The 15,756-nt window shown below is 28.3% G+C and overlaps 1 pseudogene; it reads right to left on the bottom strand.

Moving 5' to 3' along the window:
- Positions 1–943: 943 nt before the first annotated feature.
- LOC138189520 (SURP and G-patch domain-containing protein 1-like) lies at positions 944–3,996 on the bottom strand (annotated as a pseudogene).
- Between the last annotated feature and the right edge of the window lie 11,760 nt (positions 3,997–15,756).

Raw genomic sequence — 15,756 nt, 5'->3', positions numbered from 1 at the left:
ACGTCTACTCTGTACTTAATCGATGCTATTACAATCTAATACATATCGCACGGTGCATCAAATATGAAACCTACGTACAAATAATATATGTAACAAAACATTCACAGTTCATATTTCATTTAATAATTCTAATGAGCATTCATAATCGTACATACATACAATAAGAAAAACAGAGTAAGCATCTATAGAAATAGAAACAAGATTGGGATTTCATTTATTATGTCACTATAACTGTAACTGTAATCTGTACGTTCAGTATAGTATGTCAAATATACAAAATAATGACAATTTATCTCCCAACTAAATGGAACATCACGATATATAATACCTCGAATACGATCTACTAATGTCACCTTCTTCTCAATAATAAGGTCTTCGAGGATTGTTCTAAAAATAAAAGGAAGAAAAATAAACATTTGATTAGTGGTTAAGTATATGAAACATAACTTTGGTATTGCGAAATTTTTTAGATGTTTGACAAAATTACCAAAGAATTAGGCCTAAATCTGTAGGCAAGCATCATTCTCTTTCTGTAGGCATCGAATTCATCGTCGTCCCTGGATACACCATCCGGTCTTTCGGAACCTAAACCAGCACTGTCGAATCTATTGGTTGCTCTATAGAAAAATGAGAAATGTCGGTACAACATCGAAGATATTGGTATTAATAAATGAAGTAGAAAATGGTCACAGATAGATCAAATAAAATGCTAAGGAAATTCAATAATACGGTAAACTTCTATCATAAAAATAATTCACATGTATTATATGTTTATATGTGAAATTAACGCGAATATAATAAGTACAATCAGTCAGGAACTACTTACTTATTAATAGGTTCGATGCGACCATTGCCTTCGCTACCTAATCCTTGTCCTTCGCTCCAACCAAGTTTTTGTAGCATGTGAAATCCTAAAGAATTGCAAACTTCGTTAATTTGGTTGTCAAACATAACTTACTGACAAAAAGATACATATATATTTTAATATATGTAAATACATGGACGCGCAAAGAAAGGCAGGCTGCGTACCGATGTTATCTTCTTTTAGTTTGTACTCCTTGTAATCGCTAAGGTCAGGTTCCTTCCCTTGATTAACTGCGTTATATCGTTCCATAAATTTTTTAAGTTTATCCGGTGGCAAGATATCACCAATATGATGCTTTCCTTCTGCTTGGGCCGTCAATTCTTCAGCCCACATTTGAGTAGCCTCCATTTCGGCAGATTTGAGTTTGTGTTCCCAAGTACCACCTTCCGTCTCTTCGTCACTGTCGTATTCGTATTTGTGCTTACCCTGTGCTTCTAAACGTCTTACTTCTTCTCTTTTTCTTAATAAGTTTTGGTAGAGAAGATTTATCTGAATGAAGGTTAGAATAAACGGTGAGTGAGTTGGCAGAAATTACACATAGTTGAATTAACAAAGTACTAAGCTCAATCTTAATCTTAAATCTTAAATGAACGCTTGAAATAAAACAATTTTAAAATAAACAATCTTGTCACCTTGTAATGATCTTCGGCTTTTTTCCTTTGCTCTTCAGTGAGATCTAACGTCCCCAAAGTTGGTCGTGCATATTGTATCAAGGCTGGATCGTTCCTTGATATTTTAGTTAACATAGGGTTCTTTGTTTCCGTACGTTGCACTTTTGGTGATGGAATTATAACAGCCGGTTGTCCAATTTGTCCAGGAATCACGATACCTGGCTGTGAAAAGCCACTACTACTTTGCTGTTTATTATGGCTGGTTAACGTGTTCATTTCTGCTACAGGCACCTTATTATCTGGATCACCCCATCGGCTACGTCTTTTTCGTTTACGTTCTTCCTTGTTGTCTTCCTTTGATCGATCTGTAGAATTGTTATCGCTCTCTCTCTCGTTTCTTTTCTGCTTAATGTACAAATAATTATAATCAATAATGGTAGATGATGACACGATGCAAAAATAAATATACATTATATATACCTTGTGGTGAAACATGCTTGTTAGAGGTAGGACCTTGATCGCTATCGTCATTATCGCTGAGAGCTTCTTCCGGACAATAGAGTTCCGCGCCGGTGTTTTTATTTTCCTTAACGGATTTTTCGGTGCGAAATTTTGCCAATCCCCTGTACTGCATATAGGCTGCACTTTGCTTTTGGTGCAGAAACCTTGATTAAAACAAAACTTAAAACTTCTGACGAGTAACATAGTCTCCTAAATTAAATTCCTTTAGATTAAAAGAGACACAATAAAGAGGGAAAAAAATAAAAGAAAAAAAAAGAATAAGAAGAAAGAATAGAAGATAACAGGTGTTTTATAAGAAAACAGCTCATATATTCGTATGTTCGTCCAATATGTCACGCCTTTGATTCGTCAATTACATTGAAGAATTTAGGTATTGTCTTTGTTTTATAAAAGAAATATTTTATAAACTAATTAGGGGAACATACTCTAACGTATGTTGTTTTACAGAGGATAAAATAGTAATTATAAATAATTGTAAATAAGAAATGAAGATAGACATTCACGTTTTGGACGCACGATATATGTATGATTAGAAAACTTATTGGTCAAATTTTAATTACAATTTCACGTATCGTTATTATCAAATATTATCGGTAAGATTTCGCTATTTGATTAAAAAGGAAGTAGAGAACGGAGAAGTGATACAGACAAAGCAAGCATTGTAATACATTACACCTAGATGCTGTATCTAGTGCTTGAAATAGAGCAATGTTGTACAAAAAAGACGAACGAACGATACGTAAGGTGAAATAAAGAAAATGTGATATGTGCAAACGCTACACGTATAAAGACACTATAGATGGGGGACCAGAGAGCACAGTAGTTACCATAATTTAGGATCTTGGGCATTCTTCTCTCGTGCTTCTTATTCGATTTCAGCCCCACAGTCAGTGACGATGCGTGCCAGCTGCTCAGCCTCTAGGGGACACACTTAGAAGCCTTTGTCAGACATGCGTAACAACGCTAAAAGCTCTGGATTTTGTTTTTGTTTCTGTAGTGTAGAACACGTATTCGTCTACACGAATGATCAGCACGAATTTGCTTTTTGCAAGTTTCGTATTCGCCCACGCGTCTTGTATTCGACGTATCGCGCGCGCGCATACGCATACGCACGCACACTTACATATTCTGGACTGCGCGAACAAGTAATCCATTTTACAAGAAATAACTTGTTCTTCGTAAATATAAACATGCGGCGATACGCCGAAACGAAGAAATAAATGAAAATAATCGACATATCGTACCTAGCTGTTCAGAGGCTTGTAGATCAGTCAATGGCCTCACTGGTGGTGGCACTTGTACATTAGGTGGTCCCATAGGTACCTGAGCGACTTGATTAGGAAGAGGGTAACTGGTCGACATTAAAGAAAGCGGCGGTCTGGCGTTTGGAATTAAGGAAGGGGGTGGTACATTCGGAGGTGGAATATTAAAATTGGGCGCTGGAATTGAATTCATATTCGAGGCAACATTGTGAACTGGTGGTGGAGCGGACATCATCACAGATGGTATTACATTTGGCTGTGGGACGTTTGGGACATTTGGCACGTTTGATGCATTCGGTACACTGACCACGATTGTCTGCGTAGCCGGAATCGATATTACGCTTGGTGGCATTTGTGTCATTCTCGATAATATATTAGGAGGAGGAATGTTTGGAGGTGGTAAGTTTATAGGTTGTAATGGTGTAGGAGGTGGTACACCGCATTGCTGTCCGGTTGAAGCTAAGTGTCGTCGTGTACTCGATTCTGATGACACCAATAATGTGGACGATAACGAAGATAATGACAAAGAAGTTGATGGCGATGATGACGGTAACGACGACGACGACGACGACGTCGATGACGACGACGACGACGACGTCGATGACGACGACGACGACGACGACGAGGGTGACGACGGCGGCGGCGGCGGCGGCGGCGGCGGCGGCGGCGGTGGCAACAATAACGACGACGACGACGGCGGCGGCAACAATGACGGCGACGACGACGACGACGGAGTCTAAACAATATATATATATATATATATATATATATATATATATATATATATATATATATATATATATATGTCGGGTGCACATTGGAATTAGGATTGGGGCGTGAAACGAATCGTCGTTTGGTTTACGCATTGTCGATCACCATATAACGTATAACGTTATATAGTATTACGTTATAACGTATGACGTTATATAGTATTACGTTATAACGTATAACGTTATAACGTATAACGTTATATAGTATTACGTTATAACGTATAACCTTATATAGTATTAAGTTATAACGTATAACGTTATATAGTATTACGTTATAACGTATAACGTTATATAGTATTACGTTATAACGTATAACGTTATATAGTATTACGTTATAACGTATAACGTTATATAGTATTACGTTATAACGTATAACGTTATATCATATTACGTTATAACGTATAACGTTATATAGTATTACGTTATAACGTATAACGTTATATAGTATCACCATGTAACGTATAACGTTATATAGTATTACGTTATAACGTATAACGTTATATAGTATTACGTTATAACGTATAACGTTATATAGTATTACGTTATAACGTATAACGTTATATAGTATCACCATGTAACGTATAACGTTATATAGTATTACGTTATAACGTATGACGTTATGTAGTATTACGTTATAACGTATAACGTTATATAGTATTACGTTATAACGTATAACGTTATATAGTATTACGTTATAACGTATAACGTTATATAGTATTACGTTATAACGTATAACGTTATGTAGTATTACGTTATAACGTATAACGTTATATAGTATTACGTTATAACGTATAACGTTATATAGTATTACGTTATAACGTATAACATTATATAGTATTACGTTATAACGTATAACGTTATATAGTATCACCATGTAACGTATAACGTTATATAGTATTACGTTATAACGTATAACGTTATATAGTATTGCGTTATAACGTATAACGTTATATAGTGTTACGTTATAACGTATAACGTTATATAGTATTACGTTATAACGTATAACGATATATAGTATTACGTTATAACGTATAACGTTATATAGTATTACGTTATGACGTATAGCGTTATATAGTATTACGTTATGACGTATAACGTTATATAGTATTACGTTATAACGTATAACGTTATATAGTATCACCATGTAACGTATAACGTTATATAGTATTACGTTATAACGTATGACGTTATGTAGTATTACGTTATAACGTATAACGTTATATAGTATTACGTTATAACGTATAACGTTATATAGTATTACGTTATAACGTATAACGTTATATAGTATTACGTTATAACGTATAACGTTATGTAGTATTACGTTATAACGTATAACGTTATATAGTATTACGTTATAACGTATAACGTTATATAGTATTACGTTATAACGTATAACATTATATAGTATTACGTTATAACGTATAACGTTATATAGTATCACCATGTAACGTATAACGTTATATAGTATTACGTTATAACGTATGACGTTATGTAGTATTACGTTATAACGTATAACGTTATATAGTATTACGTTATAACGTATAACGTTATATAGTATTACGTTATAACGTATAACGTTATATAGTATTACGTTATAACGTATAACGTTATGTAGTATTACGTTATAACGTATAACGTTATATAGTATTACGTTATAACGTATAACGTTATATAGTATTACGTTATAACGTATAACGTTATATAGTATTACGTTATAACGTATAACGTTATATAGTATTACGTTATAACGAATAACCTTATATAGTATTACGTTATAACGTATAACGTTATATAGTATTACGTTATAACGTATAACGTTATATAGTATTACGTTATAACGTATAACGTTATATAGTATTACGTTATAACGTATAACGTTATATAGTATTACGTTATAACGTATAACGTTATATCATATTACGTTATAACGTATAACGTTATATAGTATTACGTTATAACGTATAACGTTATATAGTATCACCATGTAACGTATAACGTTATATAGTATTACGTTATAACGTATAACGTTATATAGTATTACGTTATAACGTATAACGTTATATAGTATTACGTTATAACGTATAACGTTATATAGTATCACCATGTAACGTATAACGTTATATAGTATTACGTTATAACGTATGACGTTATGTAGTATTACGTTATAACGTATAACGTTATATAGTATTACGTTATAACGTATAACGTTATATAGTATTACGTTATAACGTATAACGTTATATAGTATTACGTTATAACGTATAACGTTATGTAGTATTACGTTATAACGTATAACGTTATACAGTATTACGTTATAACGTATAACGTTATATAGTATTACGTTATAACGTATAACATTATATAGTATTACGTTATAACGTATAACGTTATATAGTATCACCATGTAACGTATAACGTTATATAGTATTACGTTATAACGTATAACGTTATATAGTATTGCGTTATAACGTATAACGTTATATAGTGTTACGTTATAACGTATAACGTTATATAGTATTACATATAACGTATAACGTTATATAGTATTACGTTATAACGTATAACGTTATATAGTATTACGTTATAACGTATAACGTTATATAGTATTACGTTATAACGTATAACGTTATATAGTATCACCATGTAACGTATAACGTTATATAGTATTACGTTATAACGTATAACGTTATATAGTATTACGTTATAACGTATAACGTTATATAGTATCACCATGTAACGTATAACGTTATATAGTATTACGTTATAACGTATAACGTTATATAGTATTACGTTATAACGTATAACGTTATATAGTATTACGTTATAACGTATAACGTTATATAGTATCACCATGTAACGTATAACGTTATATAGTATTACGTTATAACGTATGACGTTATGTAGTATTACGTTATAACGTATAACGTTATATAGTATTACGTTATAACGTATAACGTTATATAGTATTACGTTATAACGTATAACGTTATATAGTATTACGTTATAACGTATAACGTTATGTAGTATTACGTTATAACGTATAACGTTATATAGTATTACGTTATAACGTATAACGTTATATAGTATTACGTTATAACGTATAACATTATATAGTATTACGTTATAACGTATAACGTTATATAGTATCACCATGTAACGTATAACGTTATATAGTATTACGTTATAACGTATAACGTTATATAGTATTGCGTTATAACGTATAACGTTATATACTGTTACGTTATAACGTATAACGTTATATAGTATTACGTTATAACGTATAACGATATATAGTATTACGTTATAACGTATAACGTTATATAGTATTACGTTATGACGTATAGCGTTATATAGTATTACGTTATGACGTATAACGTTATATAGTATTACGTTATAACGTATAACGTTATATAGTATCACCATGTAACGTATAACGTTATATAGTATTACGTTATAACGTATGACGTTATGTAGTATTACGTTATAACGTATAACGTTATATAGTATTACGTTATAACGTATAACGTTATATAGTATTACGTTATAACGTATAACGTTATATAGTATTACGTTATAACGTATAACGTTATGTAGTATTACGTTATAACGTATAACGTTATATGGTATTACGTTATAACGTATAACGTTATATAGTATTACGTTATAACGTATAACATTATATAGTATTACGTTATAACGTATAACGTTATATAGTATCACCATGTAACGTATAACGTTATATAGTATTACGTTATAACGTATGACGTTATGTAGTATTACGTTATAACGTATAACGTTATATAGTATTACGTTATAACGTATAACGTTATATAGTATTACGTTATAACGTATAACGTTATATAGTATTACGTTATAACGTATAACGTTATGTAGTATTACGTTATAACGTATAACGTTATATAGTATTACGTTATAACGTATAACGTTATATAGTATCACCATGTAACGTATAACGTTATATAGTATTACGTTATAACGTATGACGTTATGTAGTATTACGTTATAACGTATAACGTTATATAGTATTACGTTATAACGTATAACGTTATATAGTATTACGTTATAACGTATAACGTTATATAGTATTACGTTATAACGTATAACGTTATATAGTATTACGTTATAACGTATAACGTTATATAGTATTACGTTATAACGTATAACGTTATATCATATTACGTTATAACGTATAACGTTATATAGTATTACGTTATAACGTATAACGTTATATAGTATCACCATGTAACGTATAACGTTATATAGTATTACGTTATAACGTATAACGTTATATAGTATTACGTTATAACGTATAACGTTATATAGTATTACGTTATAACGTATAACGTTATGTAGTATTACGTTATAACGTATAACGTTATATAGTATTACGTTATAACGTATAACGTTATATAGTATTACGTTATAACGTATAACGTTATATAGTATTACGTTATAACGTATAACGTTATATAGTATTACGTTATAACGTATAACGTTATATAGTATTACGTTATAACGTATAACCTTATATAGTATTACGTTATAACGTATAACGTTATATAGTATTACGTTATAACGTATAACGTTATATAGTATTACGTTATAACGTATAACGTTATATAGTATTACGTTATAACGTATAACGTTATATAGTATTACGTTATAACGTATAACGTTATATAGTATTACGTTATAACGTATAACGTTATATCATATTACGTTATAACGTATAACGTTATATAGTATTACGTTATAACGTATAACGTTATATAGTATCACCATGTAACGTATAACGTTATATAGTATTACGTTATAACGTATAACGTTATATAGTATTACGTTATAACGTATAACGTTATATAGTATTACGTTATAACGTATAACGTTATATAGTATCACCATGTAACGTATAACGTTATATAGTATTACGTTATAACGTATGACGTTATGTAGTATTACGTTATAACGTATAACGTTATATAGTATTACGTTATAACGTATAACGTTATATAGTATTACGTTATAACGTATAACGTTATATAGTATTACGTTATAACGTATAACGTTATGTAGTATTACGTTATAACGTATAACGTTATATAGTATTACGTTATAACGTATAACGTTATATAGTATTACGTTATAACGTATAACATTATATAGTATTACGTTATAACGTATAACGTTATATAGTATCACCATGTAACGTATAACGTTATATAGTATTACGTTATAACGTATAACGTTATATAGTATTGCGTTATAACGTATAACGTTATATAGTGTTACGTTATAACGTATAACGTTATATAGTATTACGTTATAACGTATAACGATATATAGTATTACGTTATAACGTATAACGTTATATAGTATTACGTTATGACGTATAGCGTTATATAGTATTACGTTATGACGTATAACGTTATATAGTATTACGTTATAACGTATAACGTTATATAGTATCACCATGTAACGTATAACGTTATATAGTATTACGTTATAACGTATGACGTTATGTAGTATTACGTTATAACGTATAACGTTATATAGTATTACGTTATAACGTATAACGTTATATAATATTACGTTATAACGTATAACGTTATATAGTATTACGTTATAACGTATAACGTTATGTAGTATTACGTTATAACGTATAACGTTATATAGTATTACGTTATAACGTATAACGTTATATAGTATTACGTTATAACGTATAACATTATATAGTATTACGTTATAACGTATAACGTTATATAGTATCACCATGTAACGTATAACGTTATATAGTATTACGTTATAACGTATGACGTTATGTAGTATTACGTTATAACGTATAACGTTATATAGTATTACGTTATAACGTATAACGTTATATAGTATTACGTTATAACGTATAACGTTATGTAGTATTACGTTATAACGTATAACGTTATATAGTATTACGTTATAACGTATAACGTTAAATAGTATTACGTTATAACGTATAACGTTATATAGTATTACGTTATAACGTATAACGTTATATAGTATTACGTTATAACGTATAACGTTATATAGTATTACGTTATAACGTATAACCTTATATAGTATTACGTTATAACGTATAACGTTATATAGTATTACGTTATAACGTATAACGTTATATAGTATTACGTTATAACGTATAACGTTATATAGTATTACGTTATAACGTATAACGTTATATAGTATTACGTTATAACGTATAACGTTATATAGTATTACGTTATAACGTATAACGTTATATAGTATCACCATGTAACGTATAACGTTATATAGTATTACGTTATAACGTATAACGTTATATAGTATTACGTTATAACGTATAACGTTATATAGTATTACGTTATAACGTATAACGTTATATAGTATCACCATGTAACGTATAACGTTATATAGTATTACGTTATAACGTATGACGTTATGTAGTATTACGTTATAACGTATAACGTTATATAGTATTACGTTATAACGTATAACGTTATATAGTATTACGTTATAACGTATAACGTTATATAGTATTACGTTATAACGTATAACGTTATGTAGTATTACGTTATAACGTATAACGTTATATAGTATTACGTTATAACGTATAACGTTATATAGTATTACGTTATAACGTATAACATTATATAGTATTACGTTATAACGTATAACGTTATATAGTATCACCATGTAACGTATAACGTTATATAGTATTACGTATTAACGTATAACGTTATATAGTATTGCGTTATAACGTATAACGTTATATAGTGTTACGTTATAACGTATAACGTTATATAGTATTACATATAACGTATAACGTTATATAGTATTACGTTATAACGTATAACGTTATATAGTATTACGTTATAACGTATAACGTTATATAGTATTACGTTATAACGTATAACGTTATATAGTATCACCATGTAACGTATAACGTTATATAGTATTACGTTATAACGTATAACGTTATATAGTATTACGTTATAACGTATAACGTTATATAGTATCACCATGTAACGTATAACGTTATATAGTATTACGTTATAACGTATAACGTTATATAGTATTACGTTATAACGTATAACGTTATATAGTATTACGTTATAACGTATAACGTTATATAGTATCACCATGTAACGTATAACGTTATATAGTATTACGTTATAACGTATGGCGTTATGTAGTATTACGTTATAACGTATAACGTTATATAGTATTACGTTATAACGTATAACGTTATATAGTATTACGTTATAACGTATAACGTTATATAGTATTACGTTATAACGTATAACGTTATGTAGTATTACGTTATAACGTATAACGTTATATAGTATTACGTTATAACGTATAACGTTATATAGTATTACGTTATAACGTATAACATTATATAGTATTACGTTATAACGTATAACGTTATATAGTATCACCATGTAACGTATAACGTTATATAGTATTACGTTATAACGTATAACGTTATATAGTATTGCGTTATAACGTATAACGTTATATAGTGTTACGTTATAACGTATAACGTTATATAGTATTACGTTATAACGTATAACGATATATAGTATTACGTTATAACGTATAACGTTATATAGTATTACGTTATGACGTATAGCGTTATATAGTATTACGTTATGACGTATAACGTTATATAGTATTACGTTATAACGTATAACGTTATATAGTATCACCATGTAACGTATAACGTTATATAGTATTACGTTATAACGTATGACGTTATGTAGTATTACGTTATAACGTATAACGTTATATAGTATTACGTTATAACGTATAACGTTATATAGTATTACGTTATAACGTATAACGTTATATAGTATTACGTTATAACGTATAACGTTATGTAGTATTACGTTATAACGTATAACGTTATATAGTATTACGTTATAACGTATAACGTTATATAGTATTACGTTATAACGTATAACATTATATAGTATTACGTTATAACGTATAACGTTATATAGTATCACCATGTAACGTATAACGTTATATAGTATTACGTTATAACGTATGACGTTATGTAGTATTACGTTATAACGTATAACGTTATATAGTATTACGTTATAACGTATAACGTTATATAGTATTACGTTATAACGTATAACGTTATATAGTATTACGTTATAACGTATAACGTTATGTAGTATTACGTTATAACGTATAACGTTATATAGTATTACGTTATAACGTATAACGTTATATAGTATTACGTTATAACGTATAACGTTATATAGTATTACGTTATAACGTATAACGTTATATAGTATTACGTTATAACGTATAACGTTATATAGTATTACGTTATAACGTATAACCTTATATAGTATTACGTTATAACGTATAACGTTATATAGTATTACGTTATAACGTATAACGTTATATAGTATTACGTTATAACGTATAACGTTATATAGTATTACGTTATAACGTATAACGTTATATAGTATTACGTTATAACGTATAACGTTATATCATATTACGTTATAACGTATAACGTTATATAGTATTACGTTATAACGTATAACGTTATATAGTATCACCGTGTAACGTATAACGTTATATAGTATTACGTTATAACGTATAACGTTATATAGTATTACGTTATAACGTATAACGTTATATAGTATTACGTTATAACGTATAACGTTATATAGTATCACCATGTAACGTATAACGTTATATAGTATTACGTTATAACGTATGACGTTATGTAGTATTACGTTATAACGTATAACGTTATATAGTATTACGTTATAACGTATAACGTTATATAGTATTACGTTATAACGTATAACGTTATATAGTATTACGTTATAACGTATAACGTTATGTAGTATTACGTTATAACGTATAACGTTATATAGTATTACGTTATAACGTATAACGTTATATAGTATTACGTTATAACGTATAACATTATATAGTATTACGTTATAACGTATAACGTTATATAGTATCACCATGTAACGTATAACGTTATATAGTATTACGTTATAACGTATAACGTTATATAGTATTGCGTTATAACGTATAACGTTATATAGTGTTACGTTATAACGTATAACGTTATATAGTATTACGTTATAACGTATAACGATATATAGTATTACGTTATAACGTATAACGTTATATAGTATTACGTTATGACGTATAGCGTTATATAGTATTACGTTATGACGTATAACGTTATATAGTATTACGTTATAACGTATAACGTTATATAGTATCACCATGTAACGTATAACGTTATATAGTATTACGTTATAACGTATGACGTTATGTAGTATTACGTTATAACGTATAACGTTATATAGTATTACGTTATAACGTATAACGTTATATAATATTACGTTATAACGTATAACGTTATATAGTATTACGTTATAACGTATAACGTTATGTAGTATTACGTTATAACGTATAACGTTATATAGTATTACGTTATAACGTATAACGTTATATAGTATTACGTTATAACGTATAACATTATATAGTATTACGTTATAACGTATAACGTTATATAGTATCACCATGTAACGTATAACGTTATATAGTATTACGTTATAACGTATGACGTTATGTAGTATTACGTTATAACGTATAACGTTATATAGTATTACGTTATAACGTATAACGTTATATAGTATTACGTTATAACGTATAACGTTATGTAGTATTACGTTATAACGTATAACGTTATATAGTATTACGTTATAACGTATAACGTTATATAGTATTACGTTATAACGTATAACGTTATATAGTATTACGTTATAACGTATAACGTTATATAGTATTACGTTATAACGTATAACCTTATATAGTATTACGTTATAACGTATAACGTTATATAGTATTACGTTATAACGTATAACGTTATATAGTATTACGTTATAACGTATAACGTTATATAGTATTACGTTATAACGTATAACGTTATATAGTATTACGTTATAACGTATAACGTTATATAGTATTACGTTAAAACGTATAACGTTATATCATATTACGTTATAACGTATAACGTTATATAGTATTACGTTATAACGTATAACGTTATATAGTATCACCATGTAACGTATAACGTTATATAGTATTACGTTATAACGTATAACGTTATATAGTATTACGTTATAACGTATAACGTTATATAGTATTACGTTATAACGTATAACGTTATATAGTATCACCATGTAACGTATAACGTTATATAGTATTACGTTATAACGTATGACGTTATGTAGTATTACGTTATAACGTATAACGTTATATAGTATTACGTTATAACGTATAACGTTATATAGTATTACGTTATAACGTATAACATTATATAGTATTACGTTATAACGTATAACGTTATGTAGTATTACGTTATAACGTATAACGTTATATAGTATTACGTTATAACGTATAACGTTATATAGTATTACGTTATAACGTATAACATTATATAGTATTACGTTATAACGTATAACGTTATATAGTATCACCATGTAACGTATAACGTTATATAGTATTACGTTATAACGTATAACGTTATATAGTATTACGTTATAACGTATAACATTAAATAGTATTACGTTATAACGTATAACGTTATATAGTATCACCATGTAACGTATAACGTTATATAGTATTACGTTATAACGTATAACGTTATATAGTATTGCGTTATAACGTATAACGTTATATAGTGTTACGTTATAACGTATAACGTTATATATTATTACGTTATAACGTATAACGATATATAGTATTACGTTATAACGTATAACGTTATATAGTATTACGTTATGACGTATAGCGTTATATAGTATTGCGTTATGACGTATAACGTTATATAGTATTACGTTATACCGTATAACGTTATATAGCATTACGTTATAACGTATAACGTTATATAGTATTACGTTATAACGTATAACGTTATATAGTATTGCGTTATAACGTATAACGTTATATAGTATTACGTTATAACGTATAACGTTATATAGTATTACGTTATAACGTATAACGTTATATAGTATTACGTTATAACGTATAACGTTATATAGTATCACCATGTAACGTATAACGTTATATAGTATTACGTTATAACGTATAACGTTATATAGTATTACGTTATAACGTATAACGTTATATAGTATCACCATGTAACGTATAACGTTATATAGTATTACGTTATAACGTATAACGTTATATAGTATTACGTTATAACGTATAACGTTATATAGTATTACGTTATAACGTATAACGTTATATAGTATCACCATGTAACGTATAACGTTATATATTATTACGTTATAACGAATAACGATATATAGTATTACGTTATAACGTATAACGTTATATAGTATTACGTTATGACGTATAGCGTTATATAGTATTACGTTATGACGTATAACGTTATATAGTATTACGTTATACCGTATAACGTTATATAGCATTACGTTATAACGTATAACGTTATATAGTATTACGTTATAACGTATAACGTTATATAGTATTGCGTTATAACGTATAACGTTATATAGTATTACGTTATAACGTATAACGTTATATAGTATTACGTTATAACGTATAACGTTATATAGTATTACGTTATAACGTATAACGTTATATAGTATCACCATGTAACGTATAACGTTATATAGTAT

This window comes from Bombus flavifrons, unplaced genomic scaffold (assembly GCF_040668555.2).
Source record: "Bombus flavifrons isolate JBK064 unplaced genomic scaffold, iyBomFlav1_principal scaffold0136, whole genome shotgun sequence".
Lineage (NCBI taxonomy): Eukaryota > Metazoa > Arthropoda > Insecta > Hymenoptera > Apidae > Bombus > Bombus flavifrons.
Note: the sequence above shows the minus strand (reverse complement) of the source record. Positions and strands in the feature narration are given on the sequence as shown.